At 28.5% G+C, this 14651-nt stretch overlaps 1 protein-coding gene across 3 annotated transcripts in view; it reads left to right on the plus strand.

Annotated features, from left to right (window-relative positions):
* LOC113794355 (latrophilin Cirl-like) overlaps window positions 1-14651 on the plus strand; it is a 33589-nt gene that overhangs the window by 11731 nt on the left and 7207 nt on the right. The gene's annotated exons all lie outside the window — the stretch shown is intronic.

Raw genomic sequence — 14651 nt, forward strand, 5'->3', positions numbered from 1 at the left:
AAACTAGGGAAACAAACACAAAAAAACCATCATCAGGTAATAGAATGTTGTATTAACAACAAAACTCGATCATAATGATGATGGCGATATGATGATGGAAACAAAATAATAATAATAAAGTTTCATCGGAGAAAATGAAACACGTAACAAAAGGAAGAACCACAAACAAACAACAGCAACAAAATTCAAATTAGGCAGCTATAATTTTCCATTTTTTCATAATTTTCTTTGTAAATGCGCGTGTTTCATTCGTTTTTGGGCTAAAAAACTTTTTTTTTATTTTTTGCTAGCCGACACCGCCTCTGTATTTTTCCTTGTTGTTTTTGTTGTTTTGTGAAAAAATCATCATCCAGATGATGATTTTTTTCAAAAGAAAATGTCGGCACATCCCTGCTCTGCCGCCACATAGACAATAGACAGTTCTTGATATATTTTCATAGGGAAAAAAAAGATTTTGGTTACTGGAACAACAATGTTTTTGAAAATGGATGGATATAATGGATTTATTATATGTCTAATGGCCCAAACAACAAATAAGAATTTCTCATCATCATCATCATCGTAGCCACTTCAAATGAGATTTCCGCAATATGAAAAATATGCTTTAGGTTGGGTTGCTGAAATTCTTGATGATTATGATTATGATGATGACATTTTGTATATTGAATCTTTATTTGAAAATTAATATTATTTTGGTGGTTTTTCTCCAATATATTCTCTCTCTGTGTGTCTGTGTTTCCAAATTGAATGACCATATTCACATTGTATATGGCTTTATGTAATAAATATAAATTTTCTCTTTCTTTTACACAAACCAATTAGCGTTTGTCACACTGTGATTTGTATTAGTGCCATTCTTTTTAGTTGGAATTAAAATGGTGTGAATTGAATTGGCTATTCATTTTATTGATTGAAAGATTTCTTTCCCCCAAAATCAGTATTTTGTTGGTATGGTGATTGGTTATTTTAGCAATGTGTGTATAGTGTGTTGGTGGATTTGTGGTCGATTTATTTGTTTGCGTAACATTTTTTTCGTATGACATTCTCTCTCTGTGTGTGTGTGTATCTTTTTCTTTCTCTAAATTAATGAAGATTAACAATGGCCATTAACTATTGTTGATTTTCGGTCGGTCGCTTGGCTATCGTTGCTATCGTTTTTTTTTGTTCTAGTATTCAATTCGATTCAAATATTACATTTATATGTTGACCGATTCATTAATACAGCAGTATACAAAACAGTAAACAATCCCGAGAATTTGCTGAAAGCAAACCCACACCCATCGACCAATTTATAATCTCATATCACATTCTGTATGAGTGAAAAAGAAAAAGAGAGAGGACATAGGGAAATGGAATTGGTTTTTTTCATTCGTTTGAAGCATCAAACATTGACCAAACAAACGAACAAGACAAAAACAAAACAATGATAATATGATCATACTGGAATTCTTATTCAATTTTTTTTTCTTGTTTGTTTGTTTGTTCTGTTTTTCATTCATTCATTTCATTCGACCATTTTTTTTGGTCGTCGTTTCATTTATTTGCTTGATTTAATTATCGTTTTTTTTCTTCATTTTCGTTCGTTCATTGATCGCTATGTATGCTCATTAATTTTCGACTTATTTTCGTTCTTTGGTTCGTTTCGTTTGACCACTGTTGACCAAAAGAACATTTGATGACAGTTGAGAACAACAAAGCAAAAAAAAAAAATGAATGTAAAGAATGTTACATGGAAAATGAAATAAACATTGTTTTTGTTGTTGTTGTTATTCTCTTTTTGCTAATCCTTTTTCTATGGAATTTATCCAACCAGAAACAAGAAACAACTAGATATTCCCATTTTGTATCATCGTTTTTTGTTGTTTTGCTTGCTTGCTTCAAATTGCTATATTTATTTCCAATTTCCGACCATTTGTCATTTGACTTGTCTCGATTTGAATTTCCTTTTTTTTTGCGGAATTGAATTGAATTTGTTTCATTTTTCGATTCCATAATATTCATTAGAAATTGGAAAATGAAAGTTTTTCTGTTTCTTCAGGATAATTAATTGTCGAGAAATTGTAAAAAAAAGATGAAAATTTTTTCATTTTTTTCTCTTCTTCAATATTCATGTTCCAGCGACCTGTCTATTCATATTGTTGGCAACAATCGAACAAATGATGTGAACTTAACTAAATTTTAGCTGTTTCAGCAAAAAAAATCGTCATCATTATCATCATCAACATCATCATGAATTCTTACAAGAATCAAGTTGAAAAACAATAAGAAAAACATTGAAAACTTAAAAAATTCAAGTTTTTTTGCTGATGATGTTTCCAGAAAAAAAACTTGAAAATCTTTCAAATTTCCAAATTTTTTTCTTTCCGGAACTTGGAAATGGTCTTAGAAATTCTCCAGAATCAATACTTATTTCCATTTAGTTTCATTCTTTGGTTTTTTTCCCGATGAAAAGAACATCATTCATCAATTTACGCAATAATTTTACAAATTACAACACAAAAAATGAATGTTGAATGAATGAATGAAAACTTTTTTATTGGTTGTGTATGTGTCGACTGGTACCATGGTTGTCTTTTGTCTGTCATGGTCTTTGTTTGACTAGGAATTTTTTGCATGCCAAATTTGAATATTCATATCCCCAAAATGAAAGTCATATTTTTTGTTCCAATTCATTTATTATTAAAATAAATCAAAAGAGAATAATGAAGGAATGAAATGAATGGCAGCCTCATTCTTTGTCATGTAATTATAATTCTGATTATATTCCTTGTATGTGTAGGCGAGAAAATTAATTAATTAAATATACCTTTGTCTCTTTTGCTTGTATGTTTGTTGAACAGATTTTTTGCTAGGTAAAAAAATAACAGAAAAAAATGTTATGATATCATTTACCTAATAACAATTAAAATAATGATAATAATAATAACTTAGTCGTTTGGTTTCGAAGCCAGAACGAAACAATGCCAAAAAAAACATGATCCATCCGAATCCATTGGCAGATTGCTGTACAAGATTGTTCCGTTTAGTTCGCTGCTTTGTTTTTTCTTCCATTCATTCATTCATTCATTTTAATCATTTATTCATCATTCATGACAATAATAATAATGATCATCATCATAATTGAACTAAGTTTTTTTAATTAAATTAGTTTTTTCCGTTGTAAAAAACAACAAAAAATTTTCTTATTTATTTTTTTAAATGAGATTTTTCTTTGCATGATAGACATGAATGAATGAATGAATGAAATAATTTTTTATCGTTTGTTTTACTTGGTTGATTAGGAAAAAACATTTTCTCATGCTCCAAAAAGTGGATAAAGTTGTAATGGGAAAATTCGTGTAGTAAATGTGTGTTTGGCTTGCTGCTAACGACCAACGACAATACAAACAAATGTCAGAATATAACCCTTTTCTCTCTCTCTCTCTCTCACTATCAAAACTAACTAAATATATCGATCAGAAGGAAAAAATCTAATCAATCGATTTGATTTTAATCAAAAAAATTTTCAGTCTGTTTGTTTTATTCTAGTTTGTCAAAATTGTTTTATTCTTGAATCCAAGAATATTCTAACATTTCAACAACAACAACATTAACTGTCCCATAAAAGCCTTTTTTTTAAAAAGGAAAAAAAACAATATTAAAAACTTTGATTTTAACGTTTTTCTCTTGTCTCTTGAATGCTCAAATGGTTATTGTCAAAAACAAGGCCTAATTCATTGGTTGTAAATGCAAGAAAAGAAGAATAAAGAAAAAAACATATGAAAATTCCTATTTTGGGCGAGTCTCTCTTCCAGCATTCTTTTCCATGTCATTTGTCGATTGTTGTTGTTGTCATTGACAATGGATATTTTTTTTTGTTATAAAAATCATGATGATCATGATCATTATAATCAAAAATCGGTATACACAATCGGATATTGTCCAATTTTTTCTTTTTGATCGATCAATTTTCAAAATGATTTTTCTCTCTTCGTTTTCATTGTTATATAATGGGGAAACTGAGGGAAATCGGATCATTCATTCATTTCTCGATTTACCTGATGTTATTGGAAAATGAATGAAAGAAAATGATTACCATTTTTCGAATGATAATCACGAATTTTAATAATCGGTAATGATGATGATGACGATGAACACAATAAATACCGAAAATAAATCATCGACGACAATCATTTTTTGGCAATCAAATTTCTTGTTATTTTCAATTAATCATTTTATAACAGTCAGTCAGTCAGTCAGTCAATGATAATGAACATGGATATTGATTGAATTGGCTTGATTGAAATATTATCATTGCTGCTGCTGTGTAAAAATGAGACATAATCATACATGCATATTCATTTCCTTTTATTATCTTGTTCTGCACAGTACTGGCTAATTTGAATTTTTCATAATCCTTTTTTTTCGGGAATGATTATGATAATTTAGATTTGTAAATGTGTCTGTTCATGATTTTCAAATGATGATTAAATTCATTGGGAATGGCCTGGCCGTCCTATCATTATCATTAAATGATGATCACGATATGAATATATTGAATGAAAATAGAAAAATAGATAGAAATAAATGTGTCTGGTGTACAAAGTCTTGTCCATTTTTTTTTGTTCGTTCGATAATAATGATACACGTTTTTTCGTGAAAAAAAAATTTAAAATTCAATTTTTTCAATTTGACAAATTAGAGAATTTAAATTCTTGAATTTTATTCAATTTTCGTAATTTTTCCTTTTAAATGGACGAATCGAAACCCGAATTTTCTTCATTCAATTAGTCAACACCCAATAATGAAACATAAAAATGGTTTCACCTGCACAATGATTCTATTTATGATCAAATATATGGTTGATTGTGCCCATTCATTTATTCTTTCACTTCTTCTTTTTCTTCTTTCCCATTAGAGAAACAAAAAAAATAAACCTGGAAATGACCATCTTTTAATGAAAATCTGGTTGTTATTGTTGTGTACATAAATTTCGTTCATTTCGTTTTTCAGTTGACACTCGTTAATTGTATCGAAGATACACACTCACACTTGAACAAGTAGCCAGCTCTAGTCAGTCAATTTAGCCAGATTTATGTAATTTATTTCATCATCATCATCATCATCATTTGAGATCATTTAATGTAATTTGCTTTTTGTTGGTTTTACCTTTGAATTTTTTTTTCTACCCAATTTTTCATTCCATTGGTTTCTCTCTTTGCGTATATATTCTCCGTCATGCTGAGCTCACGACGAATCATTATTATTATTATGAAAGCAACAACGCGATTCTCGTTAATCTTACAAATTTTTTTTTTTTGCCCAACTTTCGATCATTTTGAATTGACTGTTTTTGTTGATGATGTTCCTTTTTTTTAATTTCTACTAAACACACAAACACATAGGACATTCCAAGGACAATTTTGTTTCATTTCATTTCATTTTCGCTTTACTTTACTTTAAAAAAATGACATTTAATTTATTTGCTCAAGTTAATCTTTAGTAAATTTTTCTTCTTCTACCTCTTATGATGATGATGATGGAGATAATGTTTGATATAATTTACACAAAGCAGAGCAGGATACAAAGATTTAAGCCATATGGTGTTATGCTGGGTATAGCTATAGTAGCTATAGAAATAGTAATTAAAACTAATGATACACCATTTAGTGATTATCATTATTATTTGTTGATAACAAGATTTTCGATTCAATTCAGTTCAGTTCAAAAAGAAACGAAGAACTTTTTTTTATATTAATCTTTTCGTAATCAAAATTGTGATTAAGCAATTTTTCAATTCAATTTTTTTTCGTTTCGTTTTGAGGGTGTAAATATGGCCTAGGTGTAATTTATGCTAGAAATTCATCATTCTGGTTTTCATTCCATGTGTACAAAGCATCATTGATCGTCATTCAAATCGATCATAATTTTCATTTCTATCAAAAAAAAACTGTCCAAAAATGATCGTGTGTCGGATTGAATTTTAAATGCTTTCAATTTCTGTGTAAAGAATTTCGTTTTTCTGTTGTTGTTGTTGTTGTTCAATTTCCGTTTGAAAATTGTATTCTTCATGGCTATTATTATTGTGATTTTCGATTGTAAAACGCCCAACGGACAAATAAAGATTTTCGATTCGTTTTTTAATGTTTGATTTGAATAGGAATTGAATATGATGCCAGATGTGCAAATGATTATGATTATGATGATGATTTTACATTGAATATTTGGCACGGTATTTTACATTTTTTCCAAAAAAACCCCGTAGGCAATTTTTTTTCGTAGATGAAGAACTTTACAGGACCAAAAAATTTTTTATTTTGTTTGGCTTGCTTGGGGAAAATCACCGCTACCCAGCCAAAAAAATGTGAAAGAAAATTCTTTATTTCATTCAATATTCATTCAGTCAGTCAGTCATTCAATGAAATTTCAAGCTTGTCTGAACGATCTGATGATGATGATGATAGACTTGATCGACATTTTGTTGTTGTTGTTGTTCGGCCCTATCCCTAAAAAACAAAAATTTTTATATTTTAATCCGAATAACATGGCCACCACCATTATACCAATCGAATATTTCTGGTGGTTTGATGCTGCTACCTACCTTACTACCTACCTTTCTATCTATCGAAACTGAACAACCAACTAATACAATCAAATAGATGTTATTAGTGAAAAATTATTTCGTTTTTTTCTTTGGGTATCCGGCCCTGTAAATATGCAGAAGAAAGAAAAAAAAACAGTGTGCCAGTGATCTTGATGATGTTTTTTCTTATTCGCTTTTTTCTTCGATCAAAGCGAAAATAACAATGCTTAAACAATCATCATCATCATCATCATCATCATCATGGTCTTCTTCGTTTGATGTCTTATGGTGATGGTGATCTTTCATCTTTTTTTTCTTTTTTCATCCAAATACATTATAAGGCGGCCGACCTATTGCTTGTTTTTTTTTGCCTAATGTATTGTGTCCATATTGTGATCTTCACTTTGGCTGATCAATCTTTCTTTTTTTTCATTTTCAATCATACACACAACACATCACAAACATTATTTATACGGTTCATGAATTTATATATCAGCTATCTCTCTCTATGTGTGTGTCTTTTTTAAGAATAAAAATCCACAGAAAACATAGGCTCATCAAGAAGAAGAAGAAGAAGAAGAAAAACATTATACAAATCTTATTACTCATTACATTTACTAACTGATCTTTTCGTTGCTGATGTTGTTATTCTTGATCTTTTTCTTTGGTTTTATGCATGTCTGTATGTCTTTGGTATGATGTGTGTGTTTCAGTTTTCATTTCATTCGAAATAAATAGATGGATGGATGGCATACACACAAACGAAGAAGAAAAAAACTATCCATTACAATCATGTTTGGAATTTGCCAAAATCCGATTATCGAACCTATCGGATATTTTTCTCTCATTTTTTTGTATTCATTGATGATGATGATGATGATGATCGGCAAAGACATGCTGCTGAACATCATCAACAACATGAATAAAATATCTATTATGTATTTTTTCGTTTGTTTTGTTTTGTTTGTTAAGAATATAAAATTTGAAATGATAAATGATTAATTGATTAAGCTCCTTAAAGCTTAGCTAATATATTTTCTCTCTCTCTCTCTCTCTCTCCTATTATTATCATTGTTAAATTTGACTGTCTTATTATCATTATTCAAGTCTTTATCTTGTTGTTCATTTCATTTCGTTTGATGTTTTCGTTTCTTATTTGATGATTATGATGATGATCCGTATACATTACTTGAATAAGAAGAAAGAATGGAAAAAAAGAAAGAAAAAACATTACGAAAAAAACAATTATCTACATTTCTTGTTTGTTATTCTTTTTGTATATATTCTCTTCATATATGTCATTTTTTTCTGTTTCAAATCTATTTGACTTATCTCGCTCGAAGGGTGGTGAAACACATGTCTATCTCATATATGATGTTTTATTTGACTTTTTTTTCAAAAAAAATTATTTATCATTTTTTTCCCGAAAAAAACCAACAACATTTCTTAATTCTTAATAATCTTCTCTCTCGCTCAAACATTTTCTTTCATTATTCACTAATTAATCATCGGGATTTTTTTTTCGTTTGTTTGGTTCCGATTCACATTACACTTGATGAACTATGAACTAAACTAAACGAAGAACTTAAATCAATTCACTGATCTTTTTTTCTTTTGCTTTTTCATCCATCTTCATCGTTGTTTGTTCGTCGTCAATGTTGCCAATTTTTCATTAATTATGTTTTTTTTCTTCAGTTCTTCATTCTCATTATTTTATTGGTGTGGCCATCAATTTTTTTTTTTGAACCGAATTTTTTGCTTATTAAATTGCTGACAAATTTTGTTGTTTTGTTTAACTTTCTTTTGAATCTTCTTGGATCTTTGATGATTATAATGATGATGACCATACTGTGTGTGTTTGATGTTTATTTAATTCTCTTTCTATACATTTATCATGTACCATATACAACACACACACACACCAATCAAAAAATTGTCTAATGAAATAAAATGATGATGAAGAATGAAGAACATCTATTTAATGATGTTTCTCATAATGTCGAACGAATTTGAATGATGTTCAATTAGATGAAAGCAAAAAAAAAAAAATATCCTGCTGTTGATTTATATGTATGCTGCGGTGATATATTCTATTCTATATTGAAAACTAAACGAAACATCTTTCTATTCAATCACATTTTCTTAAATAACAAGTTACATTTACTTGTAAATTGTTACTGTTCATATTCTCTATCTTTGGATCTTTTTTTTTCAAACCATCAATGAATGAATTGGATCATTTTTTTTTCTTTTTGGTTGGCATTTGGTAACCAGAAACAAAAAATGTTGGCGTTTGATTTGATCGAATAATTCATTTTTTAACATTTGGGTGTTCATTTTGGCATTGGTATTGATTTGATCACTATGGAATATGTATTGTGGTTGACGAGCATATAGACCGAAAAGTTACTTAACTAAATCCAATCATTTGTGTGCGACCACATGTAGAGCAAAGCAACAAACCAATGTTGATGATGATATGACATAAAGAACATTTTAGACATTTTTTTATTCATTTGTGTGTGAGGGCGAAATTGTGGTCAACAAAAAATCAAAAAGCAAATGTTCAACATTCCATCATCATTGTTGTTTGTTCACCTGTGTGTATATTGCCTGTTTTATATTGACCATTTCATTCGGATTTTATTTTTTTGTTCAAGATTTTAGAAGCAAAACGAGAACAGAAACTTGAAATTCCATTTGTGTGAAAATTATTCCAAGATTATTGCCACCATTATTTTCGAGCAAAAAAAAATTCAAATAACGAAATTTAAGCCTTTTTTTCTGAAATGATTTCAGAATTTTTATTCTTTTCGTCATAATGATGATAAAGTAGTAGCTACTTTTGGAATTTTCATTTCATTTTTCACGGATGATGAGAATTTGATCATCATTATGATTATTATTCATAAAACAAAATTTGACAATGATAATAATCAAAAGACATATTATGATGATGATGATGATAACAAAAAAAGTAGTTTGATTCGATTCTTTCAAAGTTTATTGTGTGGTTGATTTTTTTTTGCTGCTGTTGATATTCATTACACGCATCAAATGATACGTGATCTGTGACATTCATTCAATGAATGAGGATCGCATCTTTTAATTTTTTTTTCATAATAATAATAATAACGATTATGATTAACTTGACTGACAACAACAACCACTCTCAACGTTTATCATTCTTATGAGTTTCTCTCATTCAATTATTCAACAAACGATTATTCAACAACAAAAATTTTCAATCAATCATTTTTTAAATGATTTTTTTTATATTCGATCATCATCATTATCATGAGAATAATGATCTGTCATTATTCTTCTTCTTCGTTGGTTAATTTTTTTTCTGCTCTGTTTTGAATTCTGAACGAGCGTTGTGATGAATTTCTTGAATTTTGATCAAAATTTTTTTCTCCCCATAGATTAGCTGATTTTTTTTGAATTTATTTAATCACGTGGACATTCATTCAATTCAATTCAATGAAAACAAAACACGCGTCAAATGACCTAGGTGTGTTTTCTCTGTGTTTATGTTCATTATCATAATGAATCCTTTTTTTTACTAAATAAAACAAAAAAATATTCCAAACAAATTAATGACTCGATTTATGTTGTTGTTGTTTAGGTTATTGTTGTGGCCAATAAAAATTTACATTTTCATCTTTGTTGTTTTGTTTTGTCCATTCAATTAATAATGATAATGAGGTTGACCATTATATAACATTTTGGATAAAACGAAACAAAATATTGTAATGCAAGTGTAATTATCATCAGCCATTGATAAAACAAAACAAAAAAAAACATCATCATCAACCATAATTCATTAATGTTCTTCCTGATTGAATCATTAAACGTTTTTTGTTTTTTTGTTTATCGTTTGAGGATTAAATGTAAAATGTTTTTTGTTTTTCGTAAATCATCATCATTGTGAATATAATAAAGATGTTTTTCTTTCTTTTTTATACATCCCGGAATCAATGTTGTCTGTGATGCGCACATTCTCTAATGAAAAATGTTATTTTTTGTTGTTGTTGTTTTTCTTTCATGATGAATTCGGTCTTGTTCTTTTGTAATGGCATAATCATTATCAACAACAATGATGATGATGATGATGATAGTTTTTAACCCATTTTTGGTATATATAGTATTAAAATTTACCAAAAAAACTTTCCAAACAAAAACTGATTTTGTTTGTTGTTTGTTTTTTCTGGTTACATTTCCATATAATCTGGCTAGTTTAGTTTGGCTGATGAAGAATTACCAAACAAACGCACGAAGAAATAATCATGGAAGAAAAAAAAATCCAACATAATGTCTTTATGCAATCCATTTGGGACAGAACAAAAAGCAAAAGGAGGAAATGTTGAAAGTTTTTTTTAAAAAAATTCTGGTTTACGTAGAAGGAAATTTCACTTTGTTTTGTTTTTTACCACAAACACACACACACACACATCAAATCACATCACATAATGAAGAATCGTTTAGAATGGAAAAAAGTCATTCATTTAATTCCTTCTTTATATGATGAAAAAAACAAGAGATTCTATGTGACTCTAATGGTTTGATTTTTCCAGCTAAAAAACAAAACGGGTATGACAAACGGGTATTTGAAAATTTGTAGGTTTTTTTTGTTTTTGTGGTTTTTTTTTGGTTATTTTCCTGGGATAAAGTATAGTAGCCTACAAACAAACAAACAACAAATGTTATAACATTTTTGATTCATGATACGTAGCAGTTGTTGTTGTTGTTGTTGTTCGAAAAGTATTTGTCGGATTTCTTCAGTCTTTACATTACATGTCAAAGGAAAAGAAAACGAAGACGACAAAAAAAAGTTGAAAAAAACAAGGGGCCAATTCATAAACACGAATATTCCATTAATTTTACCAACAACAACAACAACAAAAAAAACCCGAAAGATGCAAAAGGAAACAGAAATTGAATATTTTTTTTCCAATTTATTTGCATAGAATATACATGGATTTTTATCCCGAAAGATGATGATTTGTGTGATTAAGTGTATAGAATTTTCTAGACAAATAATGGAATCGCATAGCAACTAAATGACCATTTGGTTGGTTTAGCTCATGGTTTAAACAAAAAATATTTTTCAAAAAGTTTTTCAAGATTTTTTTTTCTTCTTTAATATTCCTATAGTCTCGCTTTCATACATCATTTGGACATTAAGATTGGTCGGTTGGTTTGGTTGTTGTTATGCACACACATTCGAGCCATAAATGTTGATTATAAATCACCTGACTTGGTTTTTTTCTCTTCAAAATGTTGTTTTTCAAGCAAAAAAAGTTTTTTTTATGAAAAAATTTTCAAATTCAAGTTTGCATAAATTAATTTTAGGTAGAAAAAATTCCGATAAATATACACGGTTCACATTACGTTTTATCTAATTTTGTTATCGATGAAACAAAATACAGGTGACATTTAAGGCCACTTAGTTTAGATCACTGTCATTATGATCACTTTAAAAAACATGACCACTTTTTTCCATATCATTCATTCATTGAAACTTTCAATTTCCTTTTGACATATTTGTTGTGAATTAGAGTGCAGAGAAATATATTCTTCATATTGGTGAAGATAATCTGCCAAAAAGAATGCCAACAACAACAACTTTTCACCTTGATTGCTGTTGATGTGTTAAAAAAAATATTTTATTTTATTGATGATAATGAGTATGGATAGTCTATATCTCTTGGTTTTATGTTGATTTGGCGAAATTTTTTTCTTTTGCTTTTAGATTCTCATCGGTTTTTTTTCAATATTTTCGGTCAAAAATCTTTTAACCTTTGATGAAACAAGGCAATGTAGTTTTTCAATCTACCTATCCATCATTCGGTATCATTTGTTGTCGGTATGAATCGTTTGTTAATTTATTCATGATTTTGATCCATTCATTCATGTACATTTACAAATGGAAAATCTTTAAGAAGAAATTTTCTCTTATCAAAAATTCATATGATGCGCAAAGATAATGTCAATGATGGGATAAAGTACACCACCACCACCACTATTACCATCACCAACCAACAACAACGGCGTTAATTTAATGCTAAATGAAGAAAAAAATAACGAAATTCAAATGTTAGTGCATTTCATTCATTCTATCTATCTATCTATTTAGTAAAGGAAAAGATGTTTCCTTATCCAATTTCCCTTCTACCAAGATCCGTCATGTATGATGATGATGATGATGATGATCGGTAAAATTTTTTGTGTTTTGGATAGAAAATTAACCGAGAGAAAATCTTTCAAGAATTTCATATCAAACATTGCAATCAATCAATCACCTCGATATATCGTTTGTTGCTGCTAAGGAAAATGAAATGAATGAGCATCGAAAAATTTTTTCCTGCAATGATAATTTGCAATGTGATGATGACCATTTGGGAATAGCAAAAGAAAAAAAAATAAGAATCCAAAATAGATCATCGACACACAGCCAATTTTTTTCATTTCTGGATTTTTCATTTTATTTCTTTAGAAATTCACAGAATATATTTTTATTTATATATGTTGACTTTTACAAATACAATACGTGACTAGTGTCCACAACATTATTATTGTTATTCGCAGTTGTTGTTTTTTGTTTTTCTTCAAATATTCATCCAAAAAAAACCAAATGATTTGAATCGATCGCGAATAAAAAAAAGAGAAAACTGTCTATATTGGATTCTATGCTGATTGTATTCGTTTTCGTATACAACTCAATTTCGTTTTTGTTTTTTCCATTCATCATTTGCCAATTCAGATCGAAATTATTCCATACACACACACGCCAGATAGTGTTATTTATTCAATTTTTTTGTTTGTTTTTTTTTGACAAGCTGTTTCATCATCATCATGGATGATGACCGGAATTTTACTATACTTACTCAAACTTCTCTCTCCCTGTGTTTGTGTTAATAATTAATAAATAAAAAAAGGAAAAGAAGAAAAAATTCATTAATTATCCATTCACATTCATTAAGCTATCATCATTATTGCTAATTTGTTCGATGATCAAAATTCGATTGGCTGTACACTTCAACAACAACAACAACATCGACAGCAGTAGAATTGAATCTTTAATTAAGAATTCAATGATTCTCTATTGGTTTTTTCACTATTCGCCAATGAAAAAAAAACGTGCCCATAATACAAGTGAAGTACCAGAAGAAAAAATTTACTTTTCTCTTTTTTTTCGATATGTTTTTTTCTCCTTGCTGTTCCAATATATATTTATTATGATATAAATTAGGCAAATTTTTCATTTCATCTATCTATATGTATGTATTTTGAATGAATAATTTTTTCTTGTTGTTGTTGTTGTTGTTGTATTTCATTATTAATATCATCATACCATAACACACACAAAGGGAGAGAGAAAGAGAATTAATGTAAAGGAATTCAAATTCCATATTTATGCAAATGATTATAATAATAATAATAATAATAATGTGTGGAATCTAGATTTATTTCATTCATTCATTCATTCATTTTAATATTGTCTTGCTTATTCATTTGATGGCTATTCTATTCTACACATGCCAAAAATCTCTATATATATTGTATTTTCATTATTTGTTTGTGAATGTTATTTTTTGTTCGCCTGAATGATTGAATGAATTTGCCTTTTGGCCATTCACATTTCTCACTTGATTCTTCTTTTTTTTGCGTTGTTGAATAATATTCAAAAGAAGAAGAACGAAAAAAAATTGTGAATATATGAGTGGTTGAAAAATGTTTTTTTTCATCATTTCATTTCATTTCTTTGTCAACCATGATGATTATTATACTTTAATAATAAATGATGACATTCTCTCCCTCTCTCTCTTACTTACGATGTCAAAACATCTTAAGGTTTATGTTTGTGCGAAGGTAATATATGAAAAAGAAGAAAAAAATCGGATTTCTTACTTTATCAGATTTCATGTTATGATTCTTCTTTGATTCTTTTCTTTTCAATGCTGATGAATTGATATTGTCAATGTTGTGTACGTTCGGCGTACAAATTAATTTATTACTTCTGAACAAAAAAATATAGTGAAAAGAGAGAAAATCATTTTACCATATCGATATTGTATTGATGTTT

This window comes from Dermatophagoides pteronyssinus, unplaced genomic scaffold (assembly GCF_027571235.1).
Source record: "Dermatophagoides pteronyssinus isolate colony J.1.1.1.1 unplaced genomic scaffold, Derpt_VIB-CSIC_2022.12 sq0042, whole genome shotgun sequence".
NCBI classification, from domain to species: domain Eukaryota; kingdom Metazoa; phylum Arthropoda; class Arachnida; order Sarcoptiformes; family Pyroglyphidae; genus Dermatophagoides; species Dermatophagoides pteronyssinus.